Source organism: Euprymna scolopes, chromosome 8, assembly GCF_053919585.1.
Source record: "Euprymna scolopes isolate OS-2025 chromosome 8, ASM5391958v1, whole genome shotgun sequence".
In the NCBI taxonomy this organism is placed as follows: Eukaryota; Metazoa; Mollusca; class Cephalopoda; order Sepiida; family Sepiolidae; genus Euprymna; species Euprymna scolopes.
In genome coordinates, this window is record NC_136489.1 from 24,934,496 (window position 1) to 24,952,388 (window position 17,893).

The 17,893-nt window shown below is 32.1% G+C and overlaps 1 protein-coding gene and 1 pseudogene across 3 annotated transcripts in view; one reads left to right on the top strand and one right to left on the bottom strand.

Annotated features, from left to right (window-relative positions):
- LOC145283515 (endoplasmic reticulum-Golgi intermediate compartment protein 1-like) overlaps positions 1-17,893 on the top strand; it is a 346,880-nt gene that overhangs the window by 256,458 nt on the left and 72,529 nt on the right. The gene's annotated exons all lie outside the window — the stretch shown is intronic.
- Positions 7,816-7,972, bottom strand: LOC145284190 (U2 spliceosomal RNA; annotated as a pseudogene).

The window sequence follows — 17,893 nt, forward strand, 5'->3', positions numbered from 1 at the left end:
TTATATATTTAATCTTAAGGGCTTCATATCTATAAAGTGCACAGAATCTGTCTCCCGGGATTTATGTTTTATAGGATCCTATTATTTCCTATTTTAAATTGAAGGGAATATTTCTATCATTGAGTCGTCAAATATGTTTAGATAAAGCAGTCTGATTTGTCAAGGAAGAATTTTTAAAGGAGTATTTATTCGTTGAAATCCTATGTTTAATAAGTCTAGATGTGGAACCGAAGTAGAGTACATTTTATTTAATATATTTGTTGTTAGGTAGATTAAAAGTGGTATTGGTATGCAATAGGTTTCGTTGTATTTGATTGGTAGATTGATTAATGGGGGTGGTGTTATTGATTAACTGTGTGGTAGAGTTAGTATGTGAGAAAGGATTTGTATGGTCGCTATTAACATAATTTATATTTGGGGTTTGTGACACTGTGAAGCTATAAATTACATTTTTTTATCTTGCAGGTACTTTGTAGAGGACATTTATTTTTTCTTCTACAGTTACAGCCTGCTATAGTTTCTATATTTGCATTTTGTACCTTACTAATTTTTTTTAGTGTTATAACTAATTATTTTTTTATGTAGGTTTGGCATAGTTGAGTAAGACACTTTGATCGTGTTCTTTTTAAAGATTTTATTGTATCTATGAGGGGCTTTAAAGTTTTTTTTCTAATATTTTAAAGAATTCCCGAGGCTATGTTTGCCTCAAGATTTTTAGAATATGGAGGGTTGAACCACAGGATTTCCCTATGTCTGTTTTTACGCTTACAGATTTTGGTTTGTAGTTTATTTGTGTTAGTGGCTAATGCTTGCGATTTAATTTGGTTTTGTATTGTATTTCGATTATTTTTTTCCATTTCGTATGCGGGATGACATCGCTATATTATTATGTTTTTAGTAGGTTTATTGCAATTATTATAGTTTTCAATGCAGTTTGTGTTTTTATCATTTTTATTTAGGTATTTAATTTGTGATTTGTATTCTGAGTTTTAAGGGCTTCATTGTAATATTTTTTTGTTTTTGTTAAATATAGATTTGTTAGAAGATAGTTTAGAAATTCTTAAAGAGACATTGGGAACTATTGATTTCAATATTGACTTAGGGTGGTTTGATTATGAACATATAGTACAGATTGGTTTGGTTTATGATAGGGTTCAAAAGTAGAGTTTTCAAGATTTAAGATTACACCTAAGAAATTAACTATTCTTTTTTTTATTAGGGTCGATTTTTTAGAGTAAGTCCATAAGAATTTATGCAAGGATTTAATTGCTTTTTCGTAATGCTTATTTGTGGAGTTTGTTATGAAAAGTGCATCATCTCAATTTAACTTGTTCATGGAGTATATTATGAATTTCATCTAAAAGGAAAAGGCCAACCAGATCAGTGACCTGAGCTGAGTCTATCGAGCCCATTAAAACGTTAAAATACCATAGTGGATATTTTATTAGGGATTTAATTTTAGGGATAATTCTATGTAGCATATTTTTTACTAAAGGAAATAATTATATTCAAATAGAAAAATAAAGAATTTTACTGTTCAAAGGGAGATAACCACTAATTAGTTATACGTTGAAATTTTTTAATACCGTAAAGTAAAACCTCAAAATTATTCAAGGTTATAGGAGATGTAAGAAGAATACATGTTGTTTTTAATTTATTACATTTTATTCTAATAGTTCAAGCAGTCATCTGTTCTTGTCACAAAATGTCGCGAAATGAATCAAAATGAAAAACGTTGGAAATATTGGAAATTTTATCCTTGGCCTTTCATGAAATTTCGTAACGATTTGTCGAAGCGGAATGTTGTCTTTTTTAATTTTTAGACTTTGAACGCATATGCATTCGTCTCAATCTGCACCAACATTAAATGCAACTGATTTCAATATACATAAAGAAATGATTAGAAACAGAAAGGGATGTGTTGAACAGAAAATAAAAATGAAATTACAAATAATAGTATAATGAATAATAATAGTATTAATAGCAATAATAATAATAATAATAATAATAATAATAATAATAATAATTCTGATTTAGTTTATCAACGTCTCTCTGGAAAGGGATGGGATTCATTTCCAGAGGATTTTTCTCAATCCTGGCTTCAAACCAGGAGCTTCAAAGATCAAGGGGTTTCTAAGGATGTTGGTGGTACCTACAATAGCAGAGGTCTGAAGCCGCCTAAAACATCAGGGATTTGTAGTTTTTTCAATTGTCCTTTCAGACTACTTGATACTACGACCAGGGTTATCTGTGTTTTAACCCCGTGTATACACCTTATCTCCAAGGCTAATGGAACATAATTGCTCCACTTCTCCTTCTCCTTCTCTCTCACATTCCTGTCCCAGCGTGCTGAAAAATCTACAATCTGCCAGTTTTTGGAGACCTTGTCAATGACGACCAGATCCGGACGATTATGTTCCAATTGCTTGGTCGTTATGACACCTTTGTCCCACCATACCTCTATCTTGCCATCCTCCCTTGTTCTCACTTCATCAGGCACCTCCTTAAACCATTTTCCAGCACACTTCACTCCAACCCTCTTAAACACCTCCCAATATATCCGGAGTTCCTTGCGATCATATCTTTGGGCTAATCCACTACACCCTGCTGCAAGGTGTGTGATTGACTCTGAGGTCTTACCAAAAATCCAGCATTCTGCAGCAACTTCCTCTCCTAGAACCACTTTTTTGAACAATCGTGTTCTTAATGCCTGCTCTTGTGCTGCACAAACAAAAGCTTCAGTACTCTTAGCCAGATACCCAGCTCTAAGTCATTGCCATGATCTTTCATCAGCCACTTCTGCTATATACTGGAAGAACCTTCCGTGCATTTTCTTCATAGCCAGTTCCTCTGCCCTTTCTCTATCCATACGTTTTACATAATCAGCCTTGGTTTCACATACCTCCACTTCATTGGCCACAACCTTAAGCATCCATTCCTCACTTCTAACCACATGCTTCTTCAACAACATCTCAGTTCTAACACAATCCTTTACACCTTTCAATCCTCTCCCACCATCTTTTCCTCTTTTGATACAGCCTTGCTACGCTACTTCGAATGTGAGATATACCAAACATTGCTAAACTTTCCTTGTTTTGATATCCATGGCATGCAACTCCTTGTCAGACCATCCTAAAATTCCTACACTGTATCTCAGAACACTGACTGCCCAAGCATTCACTGCTTTCATTAGGTTTCCTCCATACAATTTCGACTTTGCAATTAGTTTCACTCTTCTAAGATACTCCTTCCTGACTTTCTCCTTCATTTCTTTGTTCATGATGCCTACACCCTCCAACACTCCCAAATACTTATACCCTGTATCTTCTATTTCTTTCATAATTTCTCCATTTGGCAGCAGTATTCCATTCGAATAAACAGTTACTCCTCTTTTCATCACCTGCACTGCACATTTAATAATCCCAAACTCCATCCCGATGTCTTCCGAGCATGTCCCTACAAGTTCTACCAGTCTCTCCATTTCCTTTTCATTTCTACCGAATATCTTCAAATCATCCATAAACAGTAGATGGTTGAGGCGTCTGTCACCAGATCCAAACTTATACCCCAGTTTCTCTCTCTTCAAGAAGATGCTCAGTGGCATCATTATCATTCAAAAAGAAGTAAAGATAACGAATCTCCTTGGAATATTTCCCGTTTAATGCCAACCTGCCCCAGCACCTCTCTATTTGCTGTCAGCACCATTTTCCATTGAGCCATACTTGTCTCCAAAAGCCCTACCACATTCCTAGCAACCTTCATCATCAATAGTGTTTCACGTATCCATGAATGAGGAACCATGTCGTAAGCCTTTCTGTAATCGATCCATGCTGCACTAAGATTCCTTTTTTTCCTCTTTGCATCCTGCATTACTGTCTTATCAATCAGTAATTGCTCCTTGGTATCCCTCGAGCCTTTCTGACACCCTTTCTGTTCATCAGGGAAAACACCATTACTCACAAGATGTCCATAAATATTTTTCCGCAAAGATTCCAATTACCAGTTTCTACATTAGTGGTAGACATGTAATTGGTCTATACTTGCTGGGATCTGTTCTCTTTGCAGGATCTTTTCTAATTAGTATCAGCCTTTCTTAAACAAGCCAATCAGGGACATCTCCCGACTCTATGACCCTTTGCAGGGCCGCAGCTATAGATGAATAAAGGCATTGGAACTGTTTGAACCAGAAGCCCATCACTCCATCTGGACTAGGTGCCTCCCAGTTTGTCATAATAATAATAATCATAAGAAGAAGACTAATGCAAATGATAATAATAATTATAATAATAATAGTATTAATAATAATAATAATAACAATAATAACAACAACAACAATAATAATAATAATAATAATAATAATAATAACTAGCGGGACCTGTGGAAATTCCACAGCAGCATTTTTCATATGTAATATACTGTTGCTGGGCATGCTGTGAGCGTTCTGTTCAGCATGAATGAAGGCACAATCATATTATTCTACTTTTTTATTAAAACTGTATCGCCCCCTTACTAAAATAATAACTTTGATATATTTCTTGGGATGATTATTTCATTACAAACACACCGGTCAAGTAACTCACATTCTATCATTTTTCATAATTATTGAATATGTTACTATGTTCGACAATAATTTTTCATAATTTCAACCCACATTATCGCCCCTCCCTTTACTAAAATATTAAATTTGATATATTGTATTGGCTGATTATTTTATTAAAAAAAACACAACTATCAATTAACTCACATTTCATCATTTTTAATAATTCTTGGATATGGTACTAATTTTGACAATTTTTCATCATTTAAACTCACCATATCGCACACCTTACAAAAATAATAACTTTGATATATTGTCTAGGCTGATTATTTCATTATAAACACACACATCAATCAACTCACATTTCATCCTTTTTCGTAATTCTTGGATATGTTACTAATTTCAACAATATTGTTTTATACTTTAAACCAACGTTGTCGCCCAACCTTACTAAAATAACTTTGATACATTTGCTGAGCTGATTATTTCATTACAAACACTAATCAATTAACATCGATTTCATCATTTTTCATAATTCTTGGGTATGTTACTAATTTCGACAATCACTTTTCATAATTTATACCCACATTATCGCCCCCTCCTTAATAAAATAATAGCTTTGAAATATTGTCTGGGCTTATTATTTTATTACAAACACACTAATGCATGAAATCACATTTAATCATTTTTCATAATTCTTGGAAATGTTACTTATTTCGACAATCATTTTTCATAATTTTAACCCACATTTTCGCCTATCCCTCTTTACTTAATAATAACTTTAATATATTGTCTAGGCTGATTATTTCCTTACAAACACATCAATCAATTATCTAATATTTCATCATTTCTTCGTAATTCTTGGATATGTTACTAATTTCGACAATAATTTTCATAATTTAAGCTCTCCTTATGTCCTTCCCCTTTACTTATACAATAACTTTGATATATTGTCTAGGCTGATTATTTTATTATAAACACACCAATCAATTAAATCACATTTCATCATTTTTCGTAATTCTTGAATATGTTACTAATTTCGACAATAATTTTTTATAATTTAAACCATTCTCGTCGCCCTCTCTTACTAAAAAAATACTTTGATATATTTTCTGGGCCGATTATTTCATAAAAACCACAACTATCAATTAACTCACACTTCATCTTTTTTCGTAATTCTTGGATATGTTACTCATTTCGACAATTATTTTTAATATTTTAACCCACATTATCAACCCCCACTACTAAAATAATAACTTTGATATATTATCTGGGATGATTATTTCATTTCAAACACACCAATCAATTAACTCACATTTTGTCATTTTTCCTAATTCTTGGATATGTTAATAATGTCGACAATCATTTTTCATCATTTTAACCCACATCATCGCCCCACTTACTAAAATAATAACTTTGATATAGTGTCTGGTCTGATTATTTCATTGCAAACACACTAATGCATTAAATAACATATTACATTTTTCATAATTCTTGGATATGTTACTAATTTCGACAATTATTTTTCATAATTTAAACCATCCTTATCGCCCACTCTTACTAACATAATTACTTTGATATATTTCCTGGGCTGATTATTTTATTATAAACACACAATCGATTAACTCACATTTAATCGTTGTTCATAATCCTGGATATGTTACTAATTTCGACAATAATTTTTATAATAAAAAACCCACATTTTTCATGTCCCTCTTACTTATATAATATATTTGATATATTGTCTGTGCTTATTATATCATTACAAACACACAGATCAAGTAACTCACATTTCATCATTTTTCATAATTCTTGGATATGTTACTAATGTCGACAATAATTTTCATAACTTTGACCCACTATGTCGCTTCCCTTTATTTAAATAATAACTTTGATATATTGCCTGGGCTGATTATTTCATTACAAACAAATAAATCAATTCTGAGTATTCTCATAGTATATATGTTTCACCTATCTTATCCAATCCCGGGTGACACTGCATATTCTGCTAATATATATCGTTCACCTATCTCATTTGATCCCGGGCAACGCTGGGTATTTTGCTACTATATAGTAGCAAAATATCCACCTATCTCATTCAATACTGGGCGACGCTTTCTGATAGTATATATTTGCACATCTCATTCAATCCCGGGACTGACTTCATATTCGCCACCCCACTGTTGAAAATATACATTAAATAAAGTAATGTTTTAATCGTAAACTGTTTCAGCCATTTCCGGGACTGATTTTATGTCCCCCAACCCACTGTTAAAAATATATATGAAATAATGTAATGTCTAAATAGTAAACTGTTTCAGCCATTTCCGGGACCGACTTTATATCCCAAACCCACTGCTAAAAATATACATGAAATAATGTAATATCTAAATAGTAAACTGTTTCTGCCATTTCTGGAACTGACTTATAATCCCCAACCCACCGTTGAAGATATACATCAAATAGAGTAATGTATAAATTGTAAACTTTTTCAGCCATTTCTGGGACGGACTTCTTATCTCCCATCCTACTGTTAAAAATATACATTAAATAAAGTAATGTCCAAAACGTAAATGGTTGCAGCCATTTCCGGAACCGACTTCATATTTCCCACCCCAATGTTAAAAATATACATTGAATAAAGTAATGTGTAATGCGTAAACGGTTTCACCCATTTTCGGGACTGATTTAATATCCCCCACCCCACAGTTAAAAATATACATGAAATAAAGTACTGTTTAAAGCGTAAACGGTTTGAGTAATTTCCGGGACTGCCTTCATATCCCATAACCCACTGCTTAAAATATACTTGAAATAAAGTAATGTTTAAATTATAAACTGTTTCAGCAGCTTTTTCAGTTTACATAAAAACATTCACACGGTTAGGGATTAGGCAACCATTGCTTCAACATGAATTTCTGAATGTAGTATCAGTTTCAGTATTCCAGTGACTGAAATCCCCCCTTTGTTGGTCTTGGTTAATGGAGGAAAATCCTTCATTACTGATACAATTTTTATTTTTGTTATTGACCAGAGGAGCTGGTTTCCCCCTAAATTTTTAACCGACCTCATGTCCAATTCCGCTCTTGTGGGGAGGCAAGTAAACAAAAAAAAATAATCAGAACGGTCATTTTCCAGGACATTTTATTTTATAATTAATCAGAAGTGACATTTCCAGAGCATTTTGTAATTAAATCAGAAATAACTTTTTCCAGTTACTTTTTTAATATTAAAACTTTGTTACATTAAACATAGTACCTATTCACAATACCTCCCCACGGGACAGATTTAGACACCAGGGTTGTTTTTTAACGCAGAGCAAAATTGTCTTAGTCGTAAAGGAATTCTCTTCCACTAAGAGAGAAGAAATTGAAATGTAGCATCTGAAGAACAGATACTACACTTTGATCTTAGCCAAAAGGCAAAGAAAGACAAATCATTTTTATTAACTTTGCCTCAACAGCGACACCAATTTTTAAAAATAATTTATTTTCAATGTTTATTTGGAATATTCCACTTTTTGGAATATTCCACTTTCCTTTTTTAGGGATACACAGCATGATAACGGACGGAGCGATAAGCGTAGTAGTAGTAGTAGTAGTAGTAGTAGTAGTAGTAGTAGTAGTAACAACAACAACAACAACAACAACAACAATAATAATAATAATAATAATAATAAGAAGAAGAAGAAGAAGAGATTGATAAATAGTATTATTAGGACTATTTGAATCACAGTTCCATTATCAAGCGTACACATAAATATATGTACACACACATAACACTATATACACATAAACATATATACCCATAAATAAATATATTAATAAATACACATCTCCAAACATAGAATAAAGTAAGTCGAGAAGTGTCAATATTAAACTAAAAGTGTATAAATAAATATGGATGAATATAATATATGAGCGATAACAGTGATAATAGTGATAAGCAATAATGATAGTAAAAACTAAAAGGTTAATCATTAGAGAAAGAAATATAAATTTATTAATTGAGGTATATGAATAGAAATTGTTTAAAAAACATTATATATAAATATATATATATATATATATATATATATATATATATATATATATATATGGGTATGTGTATATATATATATATATTTAGGTATGTGTGTATTCTTTAACCCCCCATCCTTTCCCATATCTCAACACAGACTCAAATTCCCACCCCTATTCGGACTTATTTACATGTGACGGAACCTATTCATTTGAAATCTCTGTGTCTAACAAGACCCGATAACTTTGCTTTCGTATAAGCTGTATCGCCTGAAGAGGTGCTTAGTCACTGGTAACAAGCTGACCGATTGAAACATGGTCATGACTGTGTAGCAACATATTACTGCTTATGTAAAAACAAATAAAGAGTCAGCATCAACATGGGGGTTTGTCCCTCAATGAGGAACCCCTCCCTGGACTTTAGCCATCTAACTCTGTCCCGAGCTATTCGCTGTCATGTGGGACCCATATGCTATATCAGCTCGTCTCTCCATCTTGTTCTTGGTCTTCCTTTTGACCTCTTATGTTCACGAGGTGTCCACTCCTTTGTCCTGATGGACCATCTCTTGTCTTGTGGTCTAGCTATGTGCGCTTCCCATCTGTGTTTGGATGTTTTGATGGCAATATTGATGTTAATAACTCTTGTTTGTTGGCGAGTCCAGATGTTTGTCTTTCTGTCTTGTAGATTGATGCTTAACATTATTCTTTCCATCTTCCTTCGTGCTACTACGCCAAGATTTCACTTTGGCGAGTTGTCAGGGCTAATGTCATACTACCGTAGATCATCATAGGTAGTACATATTCATTGAAAATCTTCCCTTTGATTGATATATTTGCTTTTCGGCTTCTCATGGTATTTTCCACTTTCCCCAAAACTGCCCATCCTAATGCTACCCATCTCTTTATCTCAGGGAGAAGATCTCCATCTTTCGTAATTTTCTTTCCCAAGTAGATATAGCTTTCAACTTCTTCAATGGTTTTTCCATCAATAATTATTGACGACTTGGCAGTGTGTTGGTTTAATATCATCTTAGTCTTCTCAAGATGCATGTTGAAGCCAACCGGTTTGCTCTTAGAGTGGATGTCGTTTAGAATGTCATTTATTTTGAGGAGAGTGTATCATCAGTAATATATCATCAGTGCAGATGAGATGTGACTGGTGTTCGCCATTTATATTGACCCCTCTACCCTCCCACTTAATCCCACTGATTATCGCATCCTGGAGATAGGCTGTGAAGAGTTTTGGCGAGACGTTGTCACCTTGTCTTGCTTCCCTGTCCAATTTGGTCTCATATATATATATATATATATATATATATATATATATATATATATATATATATATGAGGGGGGTATCTATACCATGAACCTCTAGATACGAAAGGCATTTTAAACGTAAATCGTCTAATCCATTCCAAGCCCTATGAAAACGTAATAAATTTTATAATAAGCGTACACACAAAAAAGAATAATCTGTTACGATTCGAAAGTTAGAATTTTAGTAAATAAATATGCTTATTACAAAATATACTTGCGTAAAGTAAAAAAATTATATATATATATACATATATATAAAAAATTATATATATATATAATCATATATATATATATATATATATATATAATCATATATATATATATATATATATATTGTAATGGTATTCAAAATTGTTTCATGGAAAATGTTAAAAAAGTATACGTCTGATTTATGGCATCTCCAAAACTATTGATTAATAACAAAAGAATTATTATCTAGCAAAGACATAACGAGATTTATACCGACTGCGACAGAAAAGTCGTATGGAATTATTCGATCGATAAACGCAGTTGTATTGTTGAATGTCTTTCGAAATGGCGTTTTTTTTATAACAGAACAATAATTGGTTATAAAAAGATAAGTAATTACTGCAGAGAAATGGCAATTAACTTTTTGGCGTATCTGCGCTAAGACATATTGGGATTATCTGCATCTTTGAAAGAAGACACTGGTCTCTACTATGTATTCTTTTTCTTGCATTGAATGGCATAGAATATTCTAGACGACAAAAGTTGGACGAACGAGAAATAATTATTTATCTCTTTATGTTTATATCTACCGATTTCATATAAAACATGGAATCGGCCGATAGTAACATTTTCATTTCTCCTCCTCCTTCTCCTGCTCCTCTTCCTGCTCCACCTCCTCCTTCTTCTCCTCCTTCTTCTCCTCCCTCTCTTCCTACTCTTATTATTATACACAAACAATAAAGAATCGTAGACACCAAAACACATAGACAAATCAGGCATGGCTTACCCTTGCCATGAATTTATCATTTTTGTTCAACTCTCTTAACTTCATATCAAGTATGCAATGGGCCAACAAAAATGTCCTGCCCCTCCTCTTCATACTACAACTTCTACTAGAAAAAAATTTATAGGCACCAAAATTATTGAACATAATTTTGTCACTATAGCTATATCACCAGAGTATAAAAATAATAAAATTACTATTACAAGGACGTAAAGTGATTTGCAAGGGTTACTGGAAGAACCGAAAAATGCTCAAAATATAGGAAGGCTTGTTGTCACGCAGCCTCAACGAGAAATCAGAGGTTGTTGTCATTAAGCCGTGACTGGTAATAAATCGTGTCTTAACACCAAAGTGAATAAAATAATAGTTAATAATAATAATAATAATAATAATAATAATAATAATAATAATAATAATAATAATAATAATAATATTTTGCCTGCGTTGACAAAGAGACGAAACAGTGAATCAAAGAAGTGAATGACAAAAACTAGCACTAAAAGAACACCAAAACAGATATAATAATAATAATAATAATAATAATAATAATAATAATAATAATAATAATAAAAAAACATGATGTCATAATAATTAACAAGAAAGAAAGATCCTGCCAAATCGTAGACTATGCTGTTCCAGCTGACCACAGGATAAATATCAAAGAAAAGGAGAAACAGTAAATACACAGAGCTAACCAGAGAGCTGAAAAGGATATGGAAGATGAAGAAAATCAACATAATACCTATAATAGTAAGAGCACTAGGAACAATTCCGAAAATCTTTGCAAAAAGAATGGGAGAAATTGGAATCAGAGGAATGGCTGGAAAGATACAACGAAGAACAATAATGAAAACGGCTGAAATATTAAGGAAGACCCTTGAATATGGAAACTAATACACATGAGCCATATGCACGGGCCTGGCGAGCTACTGCAGAGAAAAAATATGAAGAAGCGTTAGATGGAACGAAGAACATTGAAGATGCATATCCATAAGTTCTCTGTCTCGTCCCCCATCCCCTTCCATTAGCCAATCACCGCCCTCGCAAAAAGAATGATCCCAAATAGCGAAGAAGGGTCAAGGAGGATGGAAAGACTGAGGAGAGAACACTGACCAGAACTCTGTGGGACAAGTGTGAAGAGAACTGACCTTGGGGAGGCTTATTGCCACTCAAATTCCAGTGGAGACCAATGGCTGCTGCTAACGAGATATCATTGGTAAGCGGCTGTTGCAATAATGGAAATTCATTTGCAAATGTTATCAGAAGAGGTGAAGAGTACTTGAAAACTGGGGAGACTTGTTATCACCCAGCCTTCAGGGAACACCACAGGCTGTTTTCAAGAAAATCTCCTTTATGACCTGTGTGAAAGCCCCTTTGAGCCAATAATAATAACAACAACAATAATAATAATAATAATAATAATAATAATAATAATAATAATAATAATAACAATAATAATAACAACAACAATAATAATAACAATAATAATAATAATAATAATAACAACAACAATAATAATGACAATAATAATAATAATAATAATAATAATAACAATAATAATAATAATAACAATAATAATAATAATAATAATAATAATAATAATAATAATAATAATAATAACAATAATAATAATAATAATAATAATAACAATAATAATAATAATAATAACAATAATAATAATAATAATAATAATAATAATAATAATAATAATAATAACAATAATAATAATAATAACAATAATAATAATAATAATAATAATAATAACAATAATAATAATAATGACAATAACAATAATAATAATAATAATAATAATAACAATAATAATAATAATAACAATAATAATAATAATAATAATAATAATAATAACAATAATAATAATAATAATAATAATAACAATAATAATAATAATAATAACAATAATAATAATAATAATAATAATAATAATAATAATAATTAAAAAAATGCACAAGAAAACAGAGGGGCAAGGGATAAGACGAGAAAAAATGGAAAAGGAAACAACTACACAGGCGATTCATAAGGATGATTAACGAAACACTAAGATATGGCTACGAAAAGAAAACCTAAACTGAGAAACTAAAACCCTAATTACAACCACACAAAATAACACGATTAGAATCAACAATATTAAAGCAAGAATCGACAAAACACAAGAAAACAGCGAAAAGAAACAATCAAACACATAATAACGCAATACAGCAGACTAGCCCCAAAAGAATATAAGAATAGACAAGATCAAACGGGGAAGGCAGGATACTAGGAATTATGCAGACATACTTAAAAACGGAAATCACAAAATCCTACGAGATATGGACGTTCAAAGAAATAAACTCATCCAAGCAAGAAGAACGAAGAATTATAGTAAACAAAAAGGAAGGTTCTGTAAAATAGTAGATTTCATCATTTCAGCAGACCACGAAGTGAATATCAAGGAGATAAAGAAAGGGAATAAATACACGGAACTGACAAGAGAGCTGAAGGGAATATGAAATATGTGCTATGGTTTTAGTTGTTAAAATCTATGAGTTTACATTTTTTATTCAATTCAATTCATTCGTTTATTAGCGTATAAAGTAACGAAGAAATTGAGATTCTCCGGGCAATGATAGTTGCTGGTAGTAAGAATATAGACTAATAAATGATTTCATTAAATAATGAAACGTCGACGTTTATCATAGTGGTTTATGCCGTGTAACAGAAAACCTACAACTTAAAAAAATTATAAAAAGAAAGAATAATTAATCGTCTTTTGTGCAACCATCTTGTTTTTATATCAAGTATAGAATAGGCTATAACAGACCCAGAACCAAATATCGATTCAAAGAACAAGATTTATATTCAAAGCTAAAACTCTAGAAAGGTAATATATCATTAATAAAAACGAATATATGTTCGTTTTTATTAATGATATAAGTATATATAAAGTTAAAAAATGAATGAATAATGATAATGAGATATTGGAAAATTTCACTGCACCAGTCTTTTGAATTGGAACACACACACACACACACACACACACACACACACACACACACACACACACACACACACACACACACACACACACACACACACATATTAGGTTCGTGAAAAAACAATATCGTTTTCTCACATATGTTACTATTATATGATTTCTGAATTAACTCATTAATATATATAGCCATGTTATATATCATTTTAAAGCGTGTTTTTCGTAGTATCGAATCATGTTATTTCTTACCATTCTCATTCTCTTCATTCATTTGTTCGCAGGCTTTTCGACAGCATGGACAAAATTTTAATCCGCACGATTTTCTTGTTTCAATTCAAACTATGCTGAAAAGCTGCCTAGGCAGTTCATGATATGCGTTTGACCCAGGAACCATTAACTCGAGGTCGACCACTCAACAGTCATTTACCATTTAAAGCAAATAGGGAAGTAAAAAAATTTGGATAAATGGGTGCTGAATGAATTGAATGATAATAAAAAAAATCGTCATTTTGAAGTGTCTTCTACGTCCCTTATGCGCAACAAAAACGACCCATTTCTCCAACAGATTGAGATTATGATGAGAAGTGAATCCTCTACGACAACCAGCGACGTTCGGCACAGTGGTTGGATGCTGGAGAAGCTCCACAACGTAGCCCAAAGCCGAAATTGCACCGAAAAAGGTTATGGTGACTGTTTGGTGGTCTGTGGCTGGTCTCGTCCATCACAGCTTCTTGAATCCAGGCGAAATGATTACAGCAGAGAAGTACTGCCGACAAATTGGTGAAATGCACCAGAAGCTCCAACGTATATGCCCGAGATTGATCACTATGAAGGGACTAATTCGCCTTCATGACAACCCTAGCCCGCATGTTGCTAAACTGACTCTGCAGAAGCTGAACGAATTGCGCTATGAGACTCTGCCTCATCCGCCATATTCACTGGGCCTCTTGCCCACCGATTATTGCGTTTTGAAGCATATCGACAACTTTCTGTAAAAAAAATACTTCAAAAGCCGAGATGATGCCGAATCGGCATTCAATGACTTCATCATTTTCAGAACTCCGGATTTCTATGCTAATGGGCTAAATGAACTTGTTTCTCGTTGGCAAAAATGTGCCGAATCTAATGGTTCTTATTTTGATTAATAAAGTTTATTATGAAAGTTGAACGTCAAAACATGACATCATTTTTTGCACCAACCTAATAACTGGAAGTCCCCCCTTCAATGTCAGGTTATGATGTGGCATTCCAGGCATTCCAGGCGGTTGTAATGAAATCTACAGCAAATTCTAGTGCCTGATATTCTTCAATAACACAATCAATGGATTGGAAACTCTTGCAAAAGATTATAATTGATCATATCAACAGCACTATTTCTAGGCGCCAAAATTGCTCTTCCACGAAGCCATCCAACATTGGGGAAATTTTTAGAAATATCTTGGAAAAATTTACTCAGCAGATCACTAATTGGATTTACCGTCTGGCCACATCGTAATTTGTGCAGTTGATAAATTCTATTCATTGTTATTGAACCAGTGCTAATGAAAAAGTGGTTATTTAAAAAAGTGTGGCAGACTGCTAATCAAATAAACGTGTACTCATAATAATATTCTCCACACTGAAAACCAAAAATGTAGTTGCCACGCAATATTGCAGAAGTGCTGGATTTTAACATCCATATTTTAAAGAAAGAATTTGGGATCGAATCAAACGTTCGGTTCCCAAGGACAGCAGCATTTTGTTTGAAAGATAAATCACTTATATTTTATTAGACCTATCTCTTTTTTACCATTCTAAGGGTAACTTATAGTAATATCATAAATAAATATTAATAATGTAAAGTTCTGGTGTAGGACGATTTCGGAATATAATCTAAAAAAAAAGAAATATACTTGCAATATTGTAATGACTTGACAACTGCTGTTTGGCACTTTGACAAGCGCGAGGTGGATATTCATGAATTTTTGTAAAATTTATTGTTTTTGAGCAAATTCAAATTTTATTGGATTGCGTTTAAAAACAATGGGCAAGATAACTTTTTTATGCTTGAATAATTGCTGTGTCAACATTTCATTGGTAGATTTCAGTCTTGTGCCGGTTTGTGGATTGTAAATGTCGCCTTTTATAGGTTTTTGTGTATGCTGACAACGAATATCAGTTAAATTTGGGGTTGGTAAGTCGTTTACCAGATATGAAAACATATGTCATCCGAAGTAAAAGATAATACAACCCCCGGCAGCCATTTTGTTTTCACAACAGAGTTAGTAATACACATGCCTGTAATTGAAGCTGATGAACAAAGCAAATATTTTTTCAACCCCTAATGGAAAAATAAGGTGTTTATTCCACAATCTGTTCTTAACATGAAAAGGTTGGCGTGTATGTTCCGAGAGGCGTTCTTAACATAGGGAGATTTAGAGTATTTATATTCCGAAAGCTGCTCTTAACATGGGAAGGTTGGGGCTGTTTATTCCGAAAGCTGTTCTTAACATGGGAAGGTTGGGACTGTTTATTCCGAAAGCTGTTCTTAACATGAGGAGATTGGGGTGTTTATTCAGAAAGCCGTTACGCATGCGTATTACTAATTCCTCGGTTGTAAAAAAAAATGGCTGCCAAGGATTACATTAGCTTTAACGTTGGATAACAAATCTTTTCATATCTGGTAAACTACTTATCAGCCCCAAATTTAACTATAATATTCGTTGTCAGCATACTCGAAAACCTTCAAATGTCGACATTTCGAATGTGAAATGTGAGCTGTAGTCAATGTAAAAAATCCAAAAAATTTGCATTTTTATCAGAGAGACCAATTATTTAAAAAATGTCATTGAAATTAACATTTATTTCCTCAAAATTTAATGATTTTTAATACCTTATTAGTTACGAATTTTTTTATTTTGTATTCAAATAAACCTTTATTTTATGTTGTAATAATTTTCTTTAAAATGTTTGAATTTAGTAAATGTGTGTAAGGAAAACTTTTTAAAAATACAGCAAACGCATTCGAAAACTTTAGAATTTTGGTTTGAAATTAATATTTATTTATCTCTTCGGTGAATGAATAAAAAGAAAAGATATAGAGGGATGTCTTCGTCTTATTTGTTAACAAAAAATAAAGGATAAATTATTTATAGAAAAAGAGAAAAGCTATTTAGAAATAATTATCTGAAGGGAATAGAAGTAATAATTTAATTTAAATAATAATAACATGATTAAACTTTGGCTAGACTATAAATATTTCCAATTTTAGAACTTCGAGCAATATTTACGTTGTACTTGGAAACAAAGAAGAAAAGAAACGCAGGAACTTAACATTAGCCCAAGTAAATTTTTCTATCAAAACTGTACTTAAAATTTGTTCCCTGTCGTGGAAGATTTCCTTTTTTCTTAACTTTTCTCTCCGTTCGTGAGGGATTTCCGACAAAAAATAATTGTAAAAAAAAAAAATAAATAAAAATAAATAAATTGTAAGAAATTAAAAAAAAATGAGGTTATATTTTCCCAGCATGTAAATAAATATTTTGATTCAGCTTGCCGTAAAATACGTTTGAATAAATTTAAAATAATGCAAATATTCACATCTATAAATACAAAGCATGATAGAAAAAGTTTAGAAAAAAAAATGAATTAGTGCCATCAGCTAGAATCGAAACCAAAACATTTTGCATTCCCACTTCGTTCTCTATCAACGTTAGTATTGAGAGAACCGCAATAAAATTTTAATATTAAGAGACTTGAACAAATGCATTTTAATGAGCATGCGCAGAAAGAAGTAAAAACATATTGGCCAGTTGCATTTCGCATTTCAACTTGCCGATATGTCTATACGTGTTATTGATCAATCAAAATAAAGATTTTCTTCATGATAAACCATCCTTGATGTATAATTACTTTTTCCTGTCAATTTTAGTATTATGTGGCGAGTAGCTGCTTAGTTTACCTGTTAAATATTTGCACACACATATATCTACTGTTTTATTTATATAGTAATTATATATGCATGCGTATATATATATATATATATATATATATATATATATATATGTATGTATATATAT